The sequence below is a fragment of the Microtus pennsylvanicus genome, chromosome 11 (genome assembly GCF_037038515.1).
Source record: "Microtus pennsylvanicus isolate mMicPen1 chromosome 11, mMicPen1.hap1, whole genome shotgun sequence".
In the NCBI taxonomy this organism is placed as follows: Eukaryota; Metazoa; Chordata; class Mammalia; order Rodentia; family Cricetidae; genus Microtus; species Microtus pennsylvanicus.
Window position 1 is genome coordinate 43629440 of NC_134589.1, and position 24439 is coordinate 43653878.

Genomic DNA, 24439 nt, shown 5'->3' on the forward strand with positions numbered 1-24439 from the left:
TGGGGAGACAGCAGAGGCTGGAGGACTGCAGGTACCAGGTATGCCCACAGCCAGAGAGCAATGGGGTCTAGGTGGAGGAGAAAGGGGGCTATTCAAATAAGGGTATGGGATGAGACAGTCAGTGTCCTGGGGTTAGGGACCCAAGACAGAAAGGGTGGCACTTTCCTTCTGACACACACTCAGGCTCCTGGACAGCTGGGCTGATACGGCCCCTAAAAATAGCAGAGGAATTTGAGACCTGCAGCCCCCGGCCCCACAGGCCAGGACTAAGACTAGCACGCGCAGGCTCTCTCAAATCACACATACTAGCAGGCATGAAGGCCATCACAGCACAGTGGACTTGAGAACACTTCAGTCATGGGTGTTGATGCACATACACACATGTATGTATGATACATACATGTACACAAAACATTCATACGCATAAAAGAAAAATTAATAATCTAGGTGTCAGGGCACATGCCTTTGATCACAGCACTCTAGAGGCAGAGGAAGATGGAGCTCTGTGAATTCAAGGGAAGCCTAGTAGTCTACATAGTGAGTTCCAGGAGCTACACAGTGAAACCCTGTCTAAAGTAAGTACATAATAAGTAAATCTAAAACAAACTTTTATTATTATTATTATTATTTTGGAACTGTCTATAGAGCTAGTTCCAGAACAACCAGGACTGTTACACAGAGAAAAGTTGTCAAGCACAATAGCATGCCTATACTCCCATTGCTGGAAGGAGCAAGACAGGAGGATCCCCAGGACTTGCAGGCCAGCAAATCTAGCTGGACTGGTTAGCTCCAGGTCCAGTGGGAGACTGAAGATGTAACTGAACAGAAGAGCACTTGCTGGGCACCTGCCAGGCCCTGAGTTGAATGCCTGGCACTGGGGGAAAATGGGCAATGTTGTCTAGTATATCAGCCTTTCAGTAAACTATCCTTATAGACTGAGATTACTAGGAAGCTAAAAGGGGGTGCGGGTGCTATAGAGGTGGCTCGGTGGTTAGGACCACCTGCTGCTCTTCCTGAGACTCAGGCTCAATTTCCAGAACCCACGTGGTAGCTCACAACTGCCTGTAACTCCAGTTCCAGGGGATCTACGCCCTCTTCCTTCACATATTCAATTCATTTCCACACCCTCTTATACCGAAGGTACACTGTCCCCACTATGATGGCTCTGGGCCTTGCTGCTTGACGACACAGCCTGGTCCTGCCCCACCAACACCACAGGCTCTCTTAGAGGGCATCAGCCGCATCGGGGCCCGCCACCAAGCTCAAGCCTAGGCATACATGCATGAGGAAGGCCAGGCACCCTTTGCAGCTGTGTGTTTGCTTTTTGGGTCTTCTGTTTGGAACTATGTCAGGCTGTCCCTCACCTGACAGCATGCCTGCATCCAGTAGCCTCACTTCCTTCCAGTAAAGACTTCTGCAAAGACCCGAGAAGCACACAGCCAGCCTGGGAGAGGAGTGCCCAGGGCAGAACAAGAGAAGGTCCTCTGGGGAGCTGGAGAGATGGCTCAGAGGTTAAGAGCATTGCCTGCTCTTCCAAAGGTCCTGAGTTCAATTCCCAGCAACCACATGGTGGCTCACAACCATCTGCAATGAGGTCTGGTGCCCTCTTCTGGCCTGCCAGCATACACACAGACAGAACATTGTATACATAATAAATAAATAAATATTTAAAAAAAAAGAGAGAGAAGGTCCTCTGCTAAGCGCAAACTCTGGGCTTTCAAACAGGGTCTTAGCATCTTGGACTGTGGCTGCCACCTGCTTCAGCAGTGCCCCAGATGACATCTGGGTGACCGGGATGCAGTCTTGCTCTGAGTTACCAGCAGCTGTGCTCCCGCCTGTGGGAATGACTGAGTTTGCTTACACAGGGAAATCATCCCAAAGTAGTCTCACTTCCCCCAGGAAAAAGGCAGACTCTTAGGTGAGAGAGAGCAGCCCGAGACCCCAGAGCCCACTGGGTTTCACCGGTTATCACAGTCAGGCCTGCTGTGCAGGTGCTGCCCACACGTTCCCCATCTTAGTGAGACCAAGAACATCATTGCAGCCATGCATCCTTCCACAGCCAGTCAGACCAGGCCTGGGCAGCTCCCCCTGCCTCCAAGCATGGTCATCATGTGGAACCTGCCCGTTCCACTTATCCTCGGCCTTTACCCCGTCCTGCCCAGCTCTCCCCATTCCTAGAGACTCACCCATAGCTCTCCCTTCTTCAGGAGACATTTCTTGCATGTAAGGAAAAGCAAGAAACAAAAGGCTGGCTAGGTAGTGGCAGCATAGGCCTTTAATCCCAGCACTTGGGAGGCAGAGGCAGGTGGATCTCGGTGAGTTCGAGGTCAGCCTGGTCTACAGAGCAAGTTCCAGGACAGCCAGGGCTACACAGAGAAACCCTGTCTCAAAAACAAAACAAAACAAATAAATAAATGGCCCGCCCCGAAGTACAGTGCAAAAAGGGATGCTGCAACAGCACCCCCGGGGCTGAGTCCCGCCCAGCTCAGCCTCTTTCTTGCTGTCTGATCTAAGACAGAATTATCCCACTCCTTACAGTAGTATAATATAGTTCCTGCTGTGTGTGGTTGTTGTGAGGATCGAAGACGGCACATATTTTAGCCTATGCTTGACAAATTAAATTGTAGGTGGTAACGCCATAATTAACATCACAAAATTATCATTTGAAACCACAGCCCTCACCGTGTCTGTATCTACGCACCGCACACAGGGGCTCCTGGTTACACTTGGGTTGGTATTCTACCGCATATGGAGAGTCACACATTATGTAGGATTCCGACTCTACAGTCATCATGTAGTAAAAAAGTAGGATCCAGTCAAAACTCCCCGGGAGATGGTTCACTAGTGAAGACCACTAGCTGCTGCTCTTGCAGAGAACCTGGGTTCAAGTCTCAGCACCACAAGGTGGCTCACAACCATCTATAACTCCAGTCTCGATCCTAAGCCCTCTTCTGGCCTCCACAGGCCCCAAGCACAAACATGGTGCAAAGACATACATGTAGGCAAAACATGTCCCCCACACAAGAATAAATAAATAAATCTCCTAAAATCCCTAAAATGGCTCAGCAAATAGAGCGCTTGTGATTTTGTGTATACAACCCCTCTATATGCAGCTTCCTGGTCCAGACTTCAAGGTGTCTGAGATTAACCACGGTTTGAAAATATTAGATGATGCCAAAAAAACCCAGTTCTTATAAGTTTTATTGCATATTGTCCTGAGGAACACAATGAAATTTCCCATTATCCTACTCTGTCCTAACCAAGACATGAGTCCATGACACAAATGCCATCTGTCCAAGAGTCACTGAGTAGCCATCCTTGCTGTGAGGCTAGCTGTCACAGGATCCCGGGGCTGTGTTTGATAAGTCTGATAATATCAAGAACAATAATTCTACTTAATAATGATCCCGGAGATGGGAAGGCAGTTCAGTGGCAGAGTACTTGTTTGCCATGCTCAAAGCCCTGGGTTCAATCATCAGAACTGTTAAATAAAAACAATACTGTCCTAGCTGGGTCATGGTGGTGCACGCCTTTAATCCCATCACTTGGGAGGCAGAGGCAGGCAGATCTCTGTGAGTACGAGGCCAGCCTGGGCTACAAGAGCTAGTTCCAGGACAGGCTCCAAAGCTACAGAGAAACATTGCCTCAAAAAAAAGAATACTGCCCCTAAAGTGGGGAGCAATGGAGTCAGCAACGCAGATGTGCCAAAGAGAAGCTGCAAACTGCTTCCTATAGGTAAGGCTTTCTGAGAGAGATGACATTAAGTAACCTTTAATTACAGCATACTGTTGTTATTGCTGCTATTTTATTACTTACCGTTAATCTCACTTTACCATAGGTATGCATACAGGAAAAAAGTTAGCTCTAGGATTTGGTATTAGCCAAGATTTTGGGCATTTACTATGGGTCTTGGAACACATCTGTGGATGGTGGGGACCACTGTACCCATTCTATACAATATATCACCATGGAAGCACAATGTACAGTGTGTACAACACATAATAAAAATACACCAAGTACTATTTTCATAATTTTAGGCCAATATAATTTCTTGCACAAACATATAGTTGAACTCATTGAAGTTTATTGTGTGTATGTGATGACTATGGAGCCTAAATTAATGTTCTGAACGGTTATCAATTGATAACCACTATGTTTAAGCCTGCTCTCCCATAAGGACCACTTTCTGCCTCCTTTATATGCCGTCTGAGTTGACTCCACCTTGCAGCAAGCCTACACGCCATACAACAAAAAACAGCCATCTTTCCCACGGCTGGACGGTGCTGGCCGAGATCACTGGAAGCCCTGCTAAGAGCAAGCACGGAGTACACACATGCGCTGCGGGATATTTGGTCAATCTGTGTGAAGATGTGTCTCTGTCCTTCCTCACCTGCCTAAGGCACCTTCTGATTGGCTTAATAAAGAGCTAAACAGCCAATAGCTAGGCAGGACTTCCGGACAGAGATAAGAACTCTGGGAAGAAACTGAGGTGGCGATTTGCCAGCCAGGTGGGGAGGAAGTCGAATGTACAATTCTGAGGAGAGGAAGCGAGCCACGTGGCAGAACATAGATTATCGAAACGGGTTGGTTTAAGCTAAGAGAGCTAGTTGGGAACAAGCCTAAGCAAGGCCAAGTTTTCATAATTAGTAAAAAGTCTCATGTCATCTTCTGGGAACTGGCGGTCCAAAGAGAGACCTGTCACACCTACTCCAGACTCTGCTCTGCCGTTCTGTCGTCCGGCCCTGAAGTTACAGTGGGTGGCACACGCAGCCCGGGTTTATAACAATTCTGTTGCAGGCTAGAGGCAGATAATCGTGGACCTTGGTGCCGGGACAGATTGGTGACTTCAGGAAGACACAACTGTCCAGTGTCCATCACTCTGTAAGTAACCCCTAATAAACTTGTTTTTACTCAGCAAAATAAATTTTTTGAAGGGCTGTCATTCAGTGCTTGCCTAGTGTGTCCGAAGCCCTGTGTTCAAGAACAAGTACAGCTCCCCCCCACCCACGGGACAAACTTGAATGAGTCATTCTTCTGGCTGTTGGTGTTGGGAGCATATTTAATTTTATATTTTCCTGAAAGACTTGCTCAACACCACCCTACTCTCCAGCACTAAGCACACAGTAGGTGTTCAGCACTGGATTGACCCAACTCATCCAGAAGGTGCAATAATAAGCTGGATGGATGGGGCTGAGTAAAGAGGATCCACATGGAGCCAGAGCTTTAGTACTCTGCCCTGCCATGATGAGGGGAGCGGTCCTTGGCTTCCTTGGTGGCTAAGCAGAGCCGTGGGAAGCCTGGTGGGAAGCCTGGTGGGAAGCTGTGAGAGGCTGAGGAATCTGGCCATCCAGCTAGCCATGCAGTGAACCCAACCAGCTAGCCTCGCAAAGAACACTACAGGGAACCACAAGGTCTGGGTCTTTTCCAGCTCCAGAGCACTGACTGCTCTTGGAGCAGGCAGAGGTGGGATGCTTGCTGTTGTAACCCCATCACTCATCCACCCTGGACTGATGCAAGGATGGGTGAATGGCACAAAACGGTGACTTAGCTTCTAAGTCTCTCCCCACAAAAAAACGACCAGCAGAGGAAGGAAGAAACGCACTCCGGTAGTTATTATAGCTGAATTGAGAACGTGCTCCTCCAGCAAGGGACACCAACCAAATTCTGGGGAGACTCAAGGGCTGAGAATGTCTCTAAGTGAGGAGAGGGAGAATTAGACAAATGTTACAGACAGCTTGGAGCAAGGCCATGAAAGGGAGTTTTTTGTTTGTTTGTTTATTTATTTAAAAAAATTTGTTTTGGTTGTTTGAGACAGGGCTGTATATCTCTGGCTGTCCTGGAACCATTCTGTAGACCAAGCTGGCCTCAAATTCAGAGATCTACCTGCCTCTGCCTCCCAAGTGTTGGGATTAAAGGCGTAAGCCATTACTTTCTGGCCGGGGGTTTTGTTATTTACTTGTTTGTTTTTAAAAACAGGATTTCACTAGGATGAGTACTCCGGGCTGGCTTCCAGCTCACAGAGACCTCACTCAGCTACACAAGTGATGGTATCACAGATGACTGGTTTATCAGAAAAGATGCAGTGTGCAAAACACGAAAACCACGGTTCTCTTTAACGATTCATTTGTTTTTACTTCATGTGCATGTGTATCTGTGTGAAGATGCCAGATACTCTGGAATGGGAGTTATAGACAGTTGTGAGCTGTCACGTGGGTGCTGGGAATTGAACTTGGGTCCTCTGGCAGGGCAGTCAGTACCCTTAACCTCTGAGTCATCTCTCTGCCCCCCCGATGATCTCTCTTTTTTTTTTTTTTTGGTTTTTCGAGACAGGGTTTCTCTGTGGCTTTGGAGCCTGTCCTGGAACTAGCTCTTGTAGACCAAGCTGGTCTCGAACTCACAGAGATCCGCCTGCCTCTGCCTCCCAAGTGCTGGGATTAAAGGCATGCGTCACCACCGCCCGGCCCTGATGATCTCTTTAAAACAATAAAGAAAGCATGTTTCCCAACCTCACTTGTCTCTATTTCCTCCTATAAATCAAAACTCCGTAAACATATATATACATATGTATGTGTGCTCATATATAAATATATATGTCAGGTTGGGCATGATGGCCCACAACTTTAATCCCAGAGGCAGGTAGATCTCTGTGAGTTCCAGGCCAGGCAGAGATACTAGTGAGATCCTATCTCTAAATATGTAAATAAGTACATCAGACTGAGAAGGCTCAGAGGGTAAAGGCACTTGCCAGCAAGCTGAACAACTTGAGTTTGATCGAGGAATCCACATGATGGAAAGAAGTGAGTCCGCAAGTTCTTAGCTTCCATCCATGTGTGCTGTAGCGTGCTCATACTTTCACACACACATAGATAGGTAGATAGATAGATAGACAGACGGACAGACGGACAATGGATAGACAGATGGATAGATGGACAGACGGATAGACAGATAGATATGAAAGAATCTATATGGCTGGAGAGATGGCTCAGCAGTTAAGAGCACTGACTGCTCTTCCAGAGCACCTGGGTCCAATTTCCAGCAACCACATGGCACCTCACTACTGCCTGTGACTCCAGTTCAGAGGATCCAACACCCTCACACAGACACACATGCAGGCAAGACACCAACGAACACAAAATAAAAATAAATCATTAAAAATAAAAGAATGTAGCAGGGTAGTGGTGATGCAGGCTTTTAATCCTAGCACTCGGGAGGCAGAGGCAGGCAGGTGGATCTCTGAGTTTGAGTTGAGGCCAGCCTCATCTACAAAGTGAGTTCCAGGACACAAAACCCTGGTTTCGAAAAACAAACAAACAAAACAAAAAGAATCTATAAACACTGTTTCCATAAATGAGCACCAGTTACATAATGCTTATATTACTAATTTGCAGTATGCAATAACATAAAGCGAACGGAACACGTTGTTTAGGGAAGTTGTGGAGAGCCCTGTTTCAAGCACTCAGCTCTACGGACTAGGGAGAGACCACAGAACTTGTGCTTCCTGGGTAGGAGGTTACCAGCTACCACTGGTGACAGGTGCACCCCATCAGAGGACTACCGAGGTTCCTAGACACCAGCCTTAAAGACGGTATTTACAGAAAACACCAAAGCAGGGGTGTCTCCGTATTTAATGCACTAAAGTGATCAGGGAATCCTGAAAGGGAAGAGGCCAAACTCCTTTTAAGAAGGCTAAAGATGACCTCAAAGAGGGTAGGGGCAGGTAAAAGGAAACCAGGATTGGCTCAAAGTCCATACATTGGGAGCTCTCAAAAGCGGTACACTCAGGCTCAGCCCTGAAATACCTTCGCACTTCCTGTTCCGCCCAGCCGCCAGCGCAAGGGTGGAGCCAAGCTTAGCACATGCGCTTGGAGCGCCACAGCCACTCCACCCTGCATCTCCACCGCAGCCCGGCAGAGGGCAGCCTTCCCCTTCTCATGGATCTGCAGGCACCGCCGAGGCTACGGAACTTCGCCTCTGCTGGGCCCCCGCCTCCAACAAGCGTCCCGGGGAGCAGAGGCTTCAGGGGGACTGCAGCCTGCAAGATGGCCTCTCGCTTTACCCATGAGAGAGACGGCAAAGAAGGTACAAAAATGGGCTGGCGCCTACATTTATTTTTTCACTACTGACTTATCCTCGGTACCCGAAATAGTTCCAATACATAGAAGACATTTAATAAGTGCCTACTGATGGAATACACTGAATGAATGAATGAATACCCGAGTTTACAGTTGGAAGGTTCAAGGGACACCTTGGGTTTTATAGTGGAGAGAGGGCTGAGACAAGCAGTCAGTAGAGTCGGTGGGCAAAGAGAGGGCAGCCACAGATCACTGACCAGCCGGAGTCAGGGATCAGTCATTCCCCATACCCTCCATCACACCAGACTCCATCCTAACACATCCGAAGGTCTGCCCAGAGCCCTATACACACCATTTTGCCTGCTCTGCCAAGAACTCTGTCCCAAAACCAAGCAGTCAGATCCAGGGGAGAGTCCAGGGGACGCTAGGCTGCTGGGGATTTCCTCAGCTCCTGGGGATTTCCAAATTGCCTCTGCTTTCCCAATGTTCCACAAGGCCCAAAGCCCAGGGCCAGTCTTGCTGACAGTCTTCCCAAGCCTTCCACGCTCTGCCTCAATCTCGGGGAGACTCGGGGCTACTAAACAACACATTCACTAATCCACATCCCAGCCGGTCTGGCCGACATTGGAGAATGAGCATAGTGAAGTATTGTGCTCTCTTCCTATAAATGACTACTTTTCTCTATTCTCACAGAAGAATCAGGGGAAACCAGCGTAAGGGTCAGCCACACTGATGAATAAAGCCTGAGGGAGGCCTTTCAGGGTGTTCTCAAAGTTCAGAGAGACCCCTCCAGACACCCTCGGGTTTCCCGAGTTGGGGGTGGGGGTGTGAACAAAACCAGAGCTTGAAGATCTGTGTGTTCACTTCTGGGCCTGTTTCTGGAACCCTTTGAAGTAACAAGGAAGAGAAGAAGGCTTCTGCTTTGCCTACCTGGTCTCCACCCCTCCGCCCCCACGTGCACCGCCAGCCAGACCTACTGGGCATGTGAGCACCTGTGCTGTTACCAAGCCGGGCAGAAGTCATGCTTGGCAAGGAAGCACTGCCCCAGTTGTGGTGGCACATTGCCAGGGACCTGTTGTCCCTAGGGCATTGGGATTCCAGAGCTGGTGAAGTGGAGAAATTGCCCGAGAGAACAAACCTTCCTTCCTTCCGGAAGGGCAGGGGAAATGCCACCAGGCCCAGCCTTGGTGGGGGGGGCACTCTGCAGAAGGTGCAGAAGGAGATAAGACCTCAAAACCTGCCTCCCTGCCCCCACCCCACACTTCTGGGAGCCCTGTGGAGCTGCACTGTTCAATACAGTAGCCACCATTTAAATTTAAATTAGATAAAAACATCGGGACTATTTCTCATTAAATTAAAATCAAAATACAAAGTTCCGTTTCTCTGCTGCACTAGTCACATTCTAGAATGCTTCTGTTTTCACAGTGTTTCTGTCTGACCGGTCTGCTCCAGGAGATCCCCTCCACAGGGCTTAAGGTCGGTCTTGTCCAAGCCTCTTTCAGATGGTGTCCTGACCTGCTGCTGTTCTCTCCCACCCCTGCCCACAGCCTGCTTACACCCTGGTCCCATGCCTGTGTCACACTTGTTCCCTGGGCCTCAGAAAGAAATGGGGAAGAAGAGGGAGCAGTCACAATTAGCATCCAGTCAATAAGCAGAGGCCAGATGCCACAGGGCTGAAAGGACAGACTGAATGGAGGCCTGCCTCCATCCCAAGGCGTCGTGGCTCAGAGAAAGCCCCTCAGTCCAGCACAATCCGCCCTTGTTTCAAGACTCTGGGCCAGGCAGGGGTAAGGCGTCTGGAATGCAGTAGCCTGAGGGTTTCCCCGCCACAGTCCGGGCTGCAGGACTCACGATGGTTGGTAGTGCCCCAGAAGAGCCCTGAATGAAACCTTCAATGTTTAAGTGCAAATAAAGTCAACGAAGTCACCCTGTCCCAGGTCAGGACTTCTGTCACAGGGCAGTGGAGGCCATAACTGACCTCTCCTTCTAGTCAGCCAAGTGAAGCGTGGTTCAGACAAGGCCTGGGTGCATGGGAGAACAAGGCAACAGAGCAGATCTGACGGCCTGCACACTCCACCACAGGGCCTGAGTCTGAGGGGCTTGCTATGTTAGAAAATCCACGCAAGAGTTTGGGCAGTGTGTAATGAGGATGAAGCCAGGAAAGAATAGGCTAGGGTTGCCTCCAGCTCTGTGCTTATGCTTGCTAAGCCCTCCTGGAGATGGGCTGCTAGGAGCAAGACAGACGAGAAGACAGACAACAACAAAAAGCGGGGTAGGTTTGCCAACCAGAAAACAAACAGGAAGAAGCCTGATACGCTAAGGGCATTGGCACCAGACGGAATCTGACTGGGAAGGCAGGAGAAACCCAGCACGATTAGAAAAACTGGCGTGTAACTCTAAGGAGCCGGTTGGAACTCAGGGCAGGCCATCCAGGCTGAGGTTCCAGAGCGGCCCTGAGGAAGCTGGGGCTGCTGCCCAACTCCACTGGAAGACACTGTGGGCAGAGGCGCTAGCCTGAGGGCATGTGCAAAGGACATCAGCTGAGTCATTAGAGGAACGGAGCCTGCGGCACTCCGTGGGCAGATGGTCTCCATGCTGGACACCAAGTGCTCCCTGCTCCCTGAGGTTGGGAGGGGGACTAATGACAGTGCCACTCACTGCTGAACCGCACAGGAGCCCCTGAGTCAAGGGTCCCACAGTTTCAGTTAGCCATAGTCAACTGCAGTCCAAAACATCTTAATAGCAAATTCTAGCAACAAATAATTCATCAGGTTTTTTATTGGCTTGTTGCTTTTGCTTTTTGTTTGCTTGTTTTTTGTTTTTGACAGGGTCTCGTGTAGCCCAGGCTGGCATCAAACTCACTATGTAGTCCAGAGTGATCCTGAATTCCTGATCCTCCTGCCTCCAGTTCCTAAATGCTAGGACTGCAGGTGTCAAACACTGCACATGGTAATTTATAAGTTTTATTACAATATGTTTGTTAGGATTGTGATGTGGGATACCCCTCTGCATGCTGTGAATACCATTGGTTAATAAAAGACTGTCTTGGGCTGGAGAGATGGCTCAGCGGTTAAGAGCATTGCCTGCTCTTCCAAAGGTTCTGAGTTCAATTCCCAGCAACCACATGGTGGCTCACAACCATCTGTAATGAGGACTGGTGCCCTCTTCTGGCCTTCAGACATACACACAGACAGAATATTGTATAAATAATAAATAAATATTAAAAAAAGTGTCTATCCATACAGCCGGCTAGGATATAAAAAAAAAAAAAAAATAAAATAAAATAAAAGACTGTCTTGGGTCTGCGCAGGGCAGAATGGAGATGGGGGGAAACTAAACTGAATGCTGGGAGAAAGAAGGCGGAGTCAGTGAAATGCCAAGTAGCCATGGTCGGGTACAGACAAGCCTGAACCTTGCTGGTAAACCACAGCCACATGGCAATACATAGATTAATAGAAATGGGTTAAATTAAGATGTAAGAGCTAGTCCATAAGAAGCTAGAACTAATAGGCCAAGCAGTAATCTAATTAATATAGTTTATGTGTGGTTATTTCGAATCCTGCTGCAGGACTGTTTTGTCTTACTGTTAATCTCTTACTGTAACTAATTTAGAAATTAAACTTTACTATAAATATGCATGCAGAAGAAATAGTACGTGCAGGGTTTGGGGCGTCCACTGAGGGTTTGCACCCTCTGAGGATGAGGGAAACTACCTTAACAGCTTTGAGGAGGCACCATTTAAACTGATTACAAACGCCCAATATCCATCAGTCCTCAGAACACCTAGAAGAAAGTGCCATGATCACTCTTATTTTATAGGAAAAGAAGGCCCAAAGAAATGAAGGAATTTGTCCAAGGTCATTCAGCCACAGGCCAGATTTGGACTGGGCAATCCAGTTGGATCCCATACATAGCCCAAAATGTTACAACATGTTTAAATGGACACACAACCACACGACAGTCCTGATTCCTGGGCCCTTCTCTCTGTGCCGCTGTCCTCAGTTTTCTTGTCCCAGATGAGCTGGAGCAGCCCCTATAGACAAAGCCAGCCCTCCAGCCAGGGTTGTCCTACGTGTCTCACAAGGTTCTACAGCGACAAGATGAGCTGCAGACAAAGGACTTTGAGAATGGGTGCGACTGCCAGAAGGGCACCTCTTACAGATTATGTTACCCCACCTCTATTCCTTATTCTTTTTTAATAAGTCAAGCATTTTTAGGCTTATTTCTCTTTATTTTATGTATAAGAGTATTTTGTCTGCATGCATGGATGTGGATGCCTGGTGCCCAGAGGCCAGAGAGGGTGTTAGCTCCCTGGGACTGGAGTTATGGGTGTCATGAGGCATCTAGGTACTGGTAACTGAAAGCTGATCCTCTGCAAGGCGAGAGTTCTTTTTTTTTTTTTAAAGATTTATTTATTATGTATACAACATTCTGCCTCCATGTATGCCCGCACGCCAGAGGCGGGCGCCAGATCTCATTACAGATGGTTGTGAGCCACCATGTGGTTGCTGGGTATTGAACTCAGGACCTCTGGAAGAGCAGCCAGTGCTCTTAACCACTGAGCCATCTCTCCAGCCCAAGGCGAGAGTTCTTAACACCGAGTCTTCTCTCCTCTCCAGGCCCTCTTTTGGTCATTTGTTTGCTGAGGCAGGGTCTTATGTAGCCCAGGCTGGCCTCAAACTGGCTATGTAGCTGATGCTAAATTTGAACTCTTGACCTTTTTGCCTCCAACTCCCAAGTGATATGACAGATTACAGATGTCCACCACACCCAAAAAGGTCCCTCTTCCAATGGCAAAGAAGAGACACCTGAGCATCAATAGTTGAAGAAAAGATGAAAGGGCTATGTAAAGTAGAAACATTGAACCTCGCCTTCCCAGAACCCGCTCCTCTGCTCTGGGGTTTCATATGGACAGAGAAGATAAGACCGAGAAAGGACCAGAGGTTAAGAGCAAAAAATGTTTTGGAGGAGTCTGGGAAAAAGAACAGCCCAGTCCAGACTCTGCACGGGGTATACGGGCAGCACCTAGGCCATTCTCACACTAAGGGTAAAGCTACCGAGTCCAGTGGAGCCAGAACCAGACACAGTGCCTAAGCAAACACAAGGGCCTCGGGTTGCCTGTGCAGTGTGATCCGCTCCCATCAGCGAGAAAAAGGGCATCTCAGGTGGTCAGGCTGGTACCCCTCACTTTTCCCAGTCCCCACAACCTACACAAGAAACTCCTGTCATCCAGAAGTCCCGAGGTCAGACTCTGAGGCTAGGGTACAGTGGAGGCACTGTCAGGCATAGCTCAGTGCTGTGGGGAACAGGGTTGTTTGTTATCACTGGATTCCAAGAAGGCAGACCACAGCGAGCTCCCCCAACACACACACACCACACACACACACCACACACACACACACCCTGCCTCAAAGGCCATGGGTGCAGTTTCTCTCTTGCCCCTATTGGTATTCTCCCTCTCTCTCTCTCTCTCTCTCTCTCTCTCTCTCTCTCTCTCTCTCTCTCTGTGTGTGTGTGTGTGTGTGTGTGTGTGTGTGTGTGTGTGTGTGTAGGCAAGAAGCTGATGTCAGGCATCCTCTATCTTTCTACCTTTTCTTTCTAAAGATTTATTTATTTATTATGTGTACATCATTCCTTCCATGTGTGCCTGCATGCCAGAAGGGGGCACCAGGTCTCATTATAGATGGCTATGAGCCACCATGTGGTTGCTGGGAATTGAACTCAGAACCTCTGGAAGAGCAGTCAGTGCTCTTAACCACTGAACCATCTCTCCAGCCCCCTCTTATTTTTTTCTTTTAAAGATTTATTTTTTTTATTTTATGTATATTAGTGTTTTGCCTGCATGTATGTATGTACACCATATGCATGCCCGGTGCCCAGAGGCCAGAAGGGCCTTTGATGTCCTGGAACTGGGGTTACAGACGGTTGTGAGCCTGCATGAGATGCTAGCAGCCAAGCCCAGGTCCTCCGCAAGAGCAATAACATCTTAACTGTTGAGGAATCTCTCCTGTTCCATTGCTTGTTTTTACAAAGACAGGGTTTCTCCTGAACCTGGTGCTCTGTGACAGTCTGGCCGGCCAGTGGTAAGCCTCCAAGATCTCCTATCCGTGCCTTCCAGAGCGAGAATCTCAGGCATTTCCATACACTTAGCTGTTTGTATGAGCACTGTGATGCAAACTCAAGCCCCCTCTCTGCCCTACCCACTGAGCCATCTTTCCAGTCGCCACTTTTTCTTTTAATCTTGATGTGTGCCCAGATGGGTGCAGCACAAGCCTGGTCCCCCCAGTGCCTGGAGCATCAGGAACTCAGGCTGTTATAGCCTGGACTGCTCAGGGGCCAGCGCGGTGGAAGACGCCAGCCCAGCCAGGGCTTCTGTAGTCAGTTCCCCAATCAAATCAGTTCATTACGGAGAGAGATGGGAGGCAGATCCCATCAGCCAGAACTCACAGGAGACAGCATCAAATCTCTGCCCCTTGCCATGCATCTGAAAGGTTCTATTGAAAGCTCCAAATATCGCCCCTTCAGTGCGATGGGTCTGGGCATGAAACTGGGTGTCACAGAGGGCCATGACGTTCTCAGGCTGCATGACAGTGCTGTCACCACTTGGCCTCTGGCCCATGCCACCCAGGGCTGAGGTCTAGCTTTCTACAGGAGCCTATAGTTCTTGTGAGAGCATGGGTTCCTTCATCGCAGGGCTGGGACTGTCAGCCTCCTCCCCAGACAAGCCCACAGTGTGAATGAGCAGGTGTTCCCTGCCGTTCTACCCAGACTGCACCATGGCTGCCGGGGGATGGGGGATCCCTATGGCCTGGAACCGTCGCTCTGCATGAACTCACACTCAGTGCTTTCCTGCTCCAGAGCCAAGGATGGCCGCCAAGTCCCAGTGAAATGCCCCTGGTGAGGGCTCTCTCCTTGGGTACACCCTCTTTGCCACAGGGCCTGGCAGTGAGAAGTTAGGGAGGAGGGAGGAAGTGAGTCAGCTCCTTCCAGAAATGGGAACGGGAGGGAAAAGAAATGAGATCAGGGGACAAAGGGCACAGGGGCTGCAAAGGTCATCAAGAAAGGAACCAGGTCCCACAAAGGTGGAGAAGACAGATGAGGCTGACAAATTCAGGGGAGTCTGGATGGTCCCCCTGGCCAGAGAACCTGGTGCTGGCAGGCAGGCCCCACCTGAGGATGGAATCTGAGGCAGCTCCCCTTCCTGTTTCATGTCAGGGCTGGACAAGGCAAGGCCTTGTGGGGAAGGACCAGTCTCCTCTACCCACAGGCCTCCCAGGCCTTCCCTTTCCACTACTGAGCCCTGCTGCTCCCATGCTCTTGCAACCGAGGCTCCTTAGAGAGCGAGAGGTTTACATCTGCCAGTGGGGGGACTGAAAGCCCACCACTGTGAGATCCAGGAATACAGCAGTTCCCACTGGCCTAACCCTCCTGCAGCCATCTCTGGTGGCCTCCATACCCACGTGGGAGCTGTCCTCAGGCTCCAGCTGGAATTTGTTGCTGAGACTGGAAGAGATCCTTACCATGAACCTTCCCAGCCTGCTGACATTCCAGCACAGAGAGAGGCAGCCTAGGGAAAAACAGCAGGGGGAAGAGGAAACTGGGAACCCAAGCCGCATTCCAACCCCTCCGAGACCGAGACCGAGACCAGCAGATAGGCACATTCCATTAGGGTCTCCTGGAGAGGACATTGGAGGCTCCCTTGGGACCCTGAATCTCCAGCAGCTCCTGTGGATTTCCCTGCAGGCATAGGAACAGGCTGAACCTGGGTTTCTCTCGCTACCCAGGATCCTGCTCACAGATACCTGTAGAACCTCATTCTCCCTCTACTCCTATGAGAGATGCCAAGTGCTAAACACACAAGAGATAGTGAATCAAGGGAAGGTAACGTACTGCAGACAGGTCACCAGGGCCTAGCAAAGAGAAGAGTTCTAGTAACCAAACTTTAGCTGCAGCAAGAATACCAAGCAAGAGAATGGGAAACCAGTTTCTGGCTAAAGAACCATCTTATCATCCACGAATGCCCACACAGGCCCCGCCACGCCCTCAATGCTGACCTCTACCTGCTGCACCAAGTCGCAACGGGTGCCATGAAGGAGAAGGCTGGGTGCTGCCAAGGTGGACCCAGACATGGTGTGAGGGGACCAGGGAAGGCTTCCCTGAGGAAGTGACATCCAAACTTTGGGAAATACACAAGTGTGCTTGCGGCACACGGGAAAGTACTGTGGACAAGGGGACTGCCTCAGAATTCCAGTCTAGGAACCAATGAGAACCTCAGGGGTGGACGCCCGCCTGATGGGCCCTCCACTGGCCTTACTACCTCAATGCCCACAAAACACACAGACCAATGACAGTGCCCAGCCCTGTGCAATGCAGGGGAGCCTGCCATTGCCAGAGGTGACCCTGCCATCCTCAGTTCTGAGGGGAATATGAGAGAATGGGCCAAAAAGGAGAGAAAGACACTGCCCATGCCTCCGAGATCTAGGGTCTGCAAGGGAAGCTACATAAGGGGCAACACAGTGTATTCCTCCTCCGGTCTGGGGGACCACATCCTAACCTGCCAAAGGAGCTGTCCTAGCCCTGCGGGAGGCTTCCTTAGCCACCATCCTTCAAGCTTCAGTCACACTGGATACCACCTGGTGCCATCTGCTGCTACTCCAGCTGACACACTGAGAGCAGCAACACACCCTTCTTCAGAACAAGACGGACACCTCTAGCTTCCTCTTCCTTTCTCAGGGTTCCTGTTCCTAAGGCTTTTCTGTTCCAGTCATCACCACGAGGGCGCACATCTGCCCCCACATCCACACTGGCCAGGGCACCACAGAAGCCCATACTCTGTGGCCAGAGTCCATGCCAAATGGAGGCTGAGCCAGCCAGGGCAGAAAGCTGGGCCCTGATGCCGAGGGGCATATGGCAAGAGATTAAGGAACTCAGAGTGGTGACCCAGGTCTAAGGAAAGAGTCTCCCAACCAAACTGCAGCCAACTGAAAAACAAGTTGTGCTGACACTGTCCTCCGTTTAACAGATCAGGCTGTTGCCAACCACCGGCCGCCCCGCCCCGCCGGGAGCTGGAATTGGCTGTCCCCCTGAAACTGCCCAACAGGGGACAGGAAAACCATGAAAATGCCTCTCCTTCACAGTGTCTGTCTGACACAGTAGGTGCCCACAGACTTGCCTGACGCCTGGGGCGCTTCCTACCGAGGACTGACAGTGGAGGCGCCAGCCGTCCTGTCCTGGCAGCAGGGGAGCCCCTGCCTCAACTGGGTCCTGGATCTCCATCACTCCCCCCACCATGCTGACTTTCACTCCAGGCTTCACGAGGAGAATCAAGCTGCTTGGTGCAGTGGGGTGGCGGGAACCCTGCTGGCAGGCGGAGTACATGCTTGTGGTTTCTGGGAAACACTGTAGAGATCTGCAGCATGTTTAAAATACTTGTGTTCCCACCCGCCACACACACCCCCCTTTCACCCCACGCCCCAGCCACCCCCAGTCAGGGTGCTTGCCTATCTGGTATTTTCCAGAACCATTTCAATGTAAATATGAGATTAGAAGGAAGCAGAGGGCAGAGGGCAGTGTCCTGGGTGGCTCAGGGCAAGCTACTTTAAAAGACCCTGCCCCCATGCCAAGCTGCGCCTACAAAAACAACCATTGACCGGGACATGTACCCACACCCCGTTCATGTGGCCTAGGCACTGTGCCCACCACCCACGGGCTGGGTGGCCAAAGCACTCTGGGACTGCCCTTCATCACAAGGAAGTGGGAGAATGGAGCCTCTAAGGACAGAGATAGGAGACCTGGCAGAAGAGAATTAGCCTCACTGCTGGGCTCTGGAGAGTGAAGCCCTGAGGACTCCCAGGACAGTGAAGGCCCAGCACCCCCAGGACAATGAAGGCCCAGCACCCCCAAGACAGTGAAGGCCCAGCACCCCCAGGACAGTGAAGCCCTAGCACCCCCAGGACAGTGAAGGCCTAGCACCCCCAGGACAGTGAAGGCCCAGCACCCCCAGGACAGTGAAGCCCTAGCACCCCCAGGACAGTGAAGGCCCAGCACCCCCAGGACAGTGAAGCCCTAGCACCCCCAGGACAGTGAAGGCCCAGCACCCCCAAGACAGTGAAGCCCTAGCACCCCCAGGACAGTGAAGCCCTAGCACCCCCAGGACAGTGAAGGCCCAGCACCCCCAGGACAGTGAAGCCCTAGCACCCCCAGGACAGTGAAGCCCTAGCACCCCCAGGACAGTGAAGCCCTAGCACCCCCAGGACAGTGAAGCCCTAGCACCCCCAGGACAGTGAAGGCCCAGCACCCCCAGGACAGTGAAGCCCTAGCACCCCCAGGACAGTGAAGCCCTAGCACCCCCAGGACAGTGAAGCCCTAGCACCCCCAGGACAGTGAAGGCCCAGCACCCCCAGGACAGTGAAGCCCTAGCACCCCCAGGACAGTGAAGCCCTAGCACCCCCAGGACAGTGAAGCCCTAGCACCCCCAGGACAGTGAAGGCCCAGCACCCCCAAGACAGTGAAGCCCTAGCACCCCCAGGACAGTGAAGCCCTAGCACCCCCAGGACAGTGAAGCCCTAGCACCCCCAGGACAGTGAAGGCCCAGCACCCCCAGGACAGTGAAGCCCTAGCACTCCCAGGACAGTGAAGGCCTAGCACCCCCAGGACAGTGAAGGCCCAGTACCCCCAGGACAGTGAAGGCCCAGCACAACCAGGACAGTGAAGGCCCAGCACCCCCAGGACAGTGAAGCCCTAGCACCCCCAGGACAGTGAAGGCCCAGCACCCCCAGGACAGTGAAGGCCCAGCACCCCCAGGACAGTGAAGGCCCAGCACCCCCAGGACAGTGAAGCCCTAGCACCCCCAGGACAGTGAAGCCCTAGCACCCCCAGGACAGTGAAGGCCCAGCACCCCCAGGACAGTGAAGGCCCAGTACCCCCAGGACAGTGAAGGCCCAGCACCCCCAGGACAGTGAAGCCCTAGCATGCCCACGACCTCCCACTCACCACTCCTTGCACTTCTGACACCTGTCCACTGGCCCTTCATTACCAAAAGAATTTAGCTTGTGCTCTCATGTACTAAGATTCTGATGTCAGAGGTGCCTGAAGCTTTGGCATAAAATGAAATAAAAATTTCCTGTTTAAAACAAACAAAAAACTCCTCTAAAGATCATTTGGGAAAATAATTAAGAACAGAAGCGCTATCAGACCCCATACCCCAACAGCACCCAAAGCTCCACCCCCCACCGCACCCCCACCCCCCAGCAAGACCAGCGCTCAGCAGCTGGCCTGAATACCCTGGAAGCTGTACAGTTTCCACGCTGTCCGTGAACCCTGCAGGTCCCATTCCTGATGGCACCTGGAACCTCGCTGACAAGGTTAATGTGGTTTATTCCATTTCCACCCAGGAGTCTTGATCCACAACAGTCAAAGGGACTCTGGTGCCCTCTGCCAGACATAGGCAACCAGGACCAGCCAGTCTCTCACTGGTCTCCCTACAGAATCCTGGGTAAGGATTCGGAGCACCCAGAATGCCTTTTCTTCCATCAGCTGACTTGTTTATTTTGGTTTTTCATTTATTTATTTCAGTGCTGGAATAACACCCAGGACTTCCCCACATGCTAAGCAATGCTCTACAGTAGCCTGGCTGCTGCTGGCCATCTTAAAGAGAAAGTTTAGGTAAAAGCCTGGGAATCTCTTAAATACAAAACTGTACCAGGAGGAAGCGCTGAAGGCTGTGAAAGAGGAAGCTGCATCCTTGGATGGCTTAGCAGACTGGGCACTGTGGTGGAGGAGGAGGTGGTGATGGAGGAGGTGGTGGAGGAGGAGGTGGTGGAGGAGGAGGAGGTGGTGGTGGTGGAGGAGGTGGTGATGGAGGAGGTGGTGGAGGAGGAGGTGGTGGAGGAGGAGGTGGTGGAGGAGGAGGTGGTGGAGGAGGAGGTGGTGGAGGAGGTAGTGGAGGAGGAGGAGGTGGTGGTGGAGGAGGAGGTGGTGGTGGAGGAGGTGGTGGTGGAGGAGGTGGTGGTGGAGGAGGAGGTGGTGGAAGAGGAGGTGGTGGTGGAGGAGGTGGTGGTGGAGGAGGAGGTGGTGGAAGAGGAGGAGGTAGTGGAGGAGGAGGAGGTGGTGGTGGAGGAGGAGGTGGTGGAGGAGGAGGTGGTGGTGGAGGAGGAGGTGGTGATGGAGGAGGTGGTGGTGGAGGAGGTGGTGGTGGAGGAGGAGGTGGTGGTGGAGGAGGTGGTGGTGGAGGAGGAGGTGGTGATGGAGGAGGTGGTGGTGGAGGAGGTGGTGGTGGAGGAGGAGGTGGTGATGGAGGAGGTGGTGGAGGAGGTGGTGGTGATGGAGGAGGTGGTGATGGAGGAGGTGGTGGTGGAGGAGGTGGTGGTGGAGGAGGAGGTGGTGATGGAGGAGGTGGTGGAGGAGCTAAAGGTATTAGTGGCAGGGAGATGGTGGGATAGGGGTAGGGGTGAGGTGGTGGGGGTAGTGTGGGTGAGCGAGGTGATGGGGGTGAGGGTGGAGGTGAGGTGGTGGGAGGGGATTGGTGGTGGTGGTGTGAGCAGGGAGGTGGGGGTAGGGGTGCGGGTGAGGTGGTAGGGTTGTAGGGTGGTAGGTGGTGGTGGTAGGGATGGTGATGAGGACAGGGTGGTGGGGTGGGGGTAGGAGTAGGGGTGAGGTGTGGAGTAATGGTAGTGATATGGTAATGGGGGCAGGGTGGTGGGGCTGGTGAGGGTGGTGATGGTGGTAGGGGCAGGGTGGAGGTGAGGTGGGGGGTAGTGGTGATGATCACAGGAGCCAGCTCGCCTTCTACATGAACCCCTTTATCTTCTATAAAGACCCACAGAAGGCAGTGCCCCAGACTAAGTTGCTGTCTCCAGCTCTGCCTTCCCAGAGATCCCCAGAAGAAAGTTGCTGGGTGTTGCTGCTTATCCAGTCTAACCCTGTCCTCTGGGAAGAGAGAACATGCACTTTTATGGAATCATGGGTCACTTCCACTAAGGTGGCCTCTGCTGAAGGCCATCTTTCCTGGGGTCAGACTTGGCCACTTCCCCCTTCCCAGCATTCTCAGCCTTATGCAAAAGCAGCCACACCTCTCAGCTGCAGTTCTGCACCAGGGGCTGTGCTTCCTCAAGGTCATAGTTTCCCCCTCGTGCCCAGCACTGGGCCTGGCCCTTAATCAGACTTCTCTGTTTATTGGGGAATGAGTAAATGGCTCAGGAGAGTTTGGAAACTCGCAGAGCCCAAGCCTGGCTCTTCAAACAGATGTGCACTTAGTGGATAGTTTACAGGACAGGTGGCAGTGGCATGGGAACCAGGTGCTTCTTGCAGGCCTGCTGAATGATTTCTGTCATCAGACCCCAAGTTTCTCCACCACCCTGGTTCAGTCCTCACCCCCTTCAATGACACTCATGTAGTAGCTACAGGACAGATGAAAAGGATTCACAAATTCTGCCTACACCTTGTGCAAGGGAATCCCAAAGGTTGCCTCACCCTTGTGGCCTTCAAAACAGACCACAAAGAATACAGGCCTTAGCCTCCATCTGTATAGGGGAGAGAACAGATGGTTAGTCAACTCCCTCGGAGGCCCCTGGAGACAGGCAGCGTGTGGACAGTTGATGGATGACCTGATGGACAGGGTGGCTGCCAGTAGCTGTCCCTACCCCACCCAGAGGCTTGAGGATGCGGGAAGACTCTTGGCATGGAAGTGAGGTTGCAACTAATGCTAAGACGATGAGCAGAAGTTGGAGCGGGAAGAAGAGAAGATAAGCTGAGGGCCCCAAGAGAGTTGGCGAGCCTGCGCACTCAGCTCCTGGGGTCTGTCTCCAGAAGCTGGGAATGCTGGGCTCGCCCTGCTCCCCTGCTTGTGCATGAGTCCTCACCACAACCCAACTGGGCAACGGTACAGAGATCCTTCCAGCCCCATGTGTCTTACGGAGCTGTTACATCGCTTCAGAAGTCGCACAGGCACGGGGTTCTCTATGGTGTCCTCTGTAAGATCTGTTAAGCTAACGGCTGGTGAAGATGGGCACCAGCTGGGCTTGTCCCATGGGGGCCAGAGCAAGCCAGACTTCAGGGATACCAGCTGTAAGGTGGATGCTACCAGCACCTTCCACGCTAAAGCATCCTCTTCCCTGGGGAGGGGGTAGCAGCAGCTAGCTGGGAAGGGAAAGTGACTGGGAAACCTGAGATACCGGCATGGTCCCTGAGCTATGACGACAAGTAAATGTAGTGGCATCTGGGATGCCAGGCTCAGGGTCCCAGAGGCATGGCGGTGGTTCGACAGGGAGCTGGCAACAGTACTCTGGGGGATTCATGCTTGAACAAGAAAATTCCATCTGTTGAAAGCAGCACTGGCAGAGGAGGAGCTAGCCGAGCATGGTAGTATATTATGACCCTGGCTCTGCGATAATGTGCTTCCTTCTCACTGTCCCCTTTAGAGCAACGTGCCTGGAGCTCAGCGTAGCTAGGTGGCAACACGGAGAAGATGCTGTACAAGCATTTTGTCTGCATGTATATATATGCACCTCAGCATGCCTGGAGTCCCAGGAAACTAGAAGAGGGCTTCAGATCCCCTGGAACAGGAGTTATGTTTGATTGTAAGATACTGTGTGCATGCTGGGAACCAGACCTGTGTCTTCTGCATGAGCAACACATGCTTTTAACTGGCCAGTCATCTCTCTAGCCTCTTCTTTTCCTTAATTATTATTTCTAGAGTGTGTGTGTGTGTGTGTGTGTGTGTGTGTGTGTGTGTATGAGTCAGGTATGCGTGTGGAGGTCGGAAGACATTTTTTAGAAGTTCTCTCCTGCTCTGGGACCTGAGAACCAAACTGAAGACTGTTAGGTTTGTATGTTAAGTACATCTACCTGCTGAGCCACCCGACCCTCAATGTGTATCTCTAGAATGAATAAGTCCAGGTTCCTCTCTGGATTCCACATAAGCATCTTCCTATCCACTAACCTCCTTTCTACAAAGCTGATTAAACCCAACCAGTTCCAGTATAAAGGAAGGCCTGGAACCCAAGTCCAATGCATCGGCCTGGGTCTGACATGCTACTGTCAGCCTCCTCTGGGCCTAGCATGCTGCAAGCCTGAGCCAACATGCTCAGCATCCTACTCCCCCTCCCTGGGAGCCAGGCTCTGCTGCTTCCTCCCCACTTCCTCCCCTTCTGACTTTGGCACATCTGGCTAGTCACTTAGTGCTGGAAGGTCCCAGGTAGGTCATGCATCGCCCAGACTGCAGGGCATAGATCTGGACGGTCCTAAAACACACAGCTGGACGGGAAACAGTGACTAAAGGTCACCTTGTCCTTCATATTCCATGTCCACACAGGACGTTCAAAATTCTTTCACTCTTCCTGCACCAAAAGACCCCTGAGGACAGAAGTCTTGATGCTCCACGGAGTGCTGCCTATGTCTGCTATGAATCTCATGCCCTCCACTGGGTTTTGTCTCGGGAACAGTCAGGATGCAAACTGTCTCTGAAGTGTAGGTAACTCTAAACTACAGTCTTGGTTTACAGGTTCTTTCCGACCCAGCTCCTGCTAGCTCTTCTGCTGTTCTGCGCCTCCCTCACTTGGGGTAAAAGGAAAGCCCTAGCAGACAGAAGTCATCTCCCCCAGAACTGTAACCACGACAACGCCCCAGATAGCCACGATTTTAAGTCACTTATCATATTGTTTTCACCTGAGATCTAAATAACATGGACTTCCTATACTCTTTCTTTTCTTCCTTCCTTCCTTCCTTTCTTTCTTTTTCTTTCTTTCTTTCTTCTTTCTTTTTTCTGAGGCAGGTTTCTCTGTGTAGCCTTGGCTGTCCTGGAACTTGCTCTGTAGACCAGGCTGGCCTTGAACTCACAGAGATCTGTCTCTGCCCCCTGAGTGCTGGGATTAAAGGTGTGCGCCGCCCATTGCTTTGCTGGACTTCCTATACTTCGATGCTCACACACTCTCAGATCTGGAAGTGGCACCTGTTAGCCTCCAATTTAGGGCTCAGGAAATATGGTACCCAGGCCCCTAAGCTATCTCTATATGATGAAGCTGAACACTTCCTCACCAACCACCCACGGCATCTCCCTCCTCCTGATTGTGCCAGGGAAGCAGTACAAGCTCAGGCAAAAGCTGACCTTTACGCAATGACCTTGAAAAGTCACAGGCTTAATTCAATCCTGTCACTCCAAAAGGGTACTGGAGGGAAACAACAGACCAGGGGGCCTGGCTGAATTGCTGAAGGCTTTGTCCCAGTGAACTTTTGGGGGACTGCCTTCAGTGTCTTGACAAGGCACAGGGAAGCAAAGCTCCCTCTCCTGGGGTGGCACCTCCCTACTGGTCCAGCTTTCCATTTCATCACTGGCCAAGCTCTGCTCACAGTTCCTGGGTACCCTCAATCAC

The 24439-nt window shown here is 51.4% G+C and overlaps 1 protein-coding gene across 13 annotated transcripts in view; it reads right to left on the reverse strand.

Moving 5' to 3' along the window:
• Myo18a (myosin XVIIIA) overlaps window positions 1–24439 on the reverse strand; it is a 99224-nt gene that overhangs the window by 61827 nt on the left and 12958 nt on the right. The gene's annotated exons all lie outside the window — the stretch shown is intronic.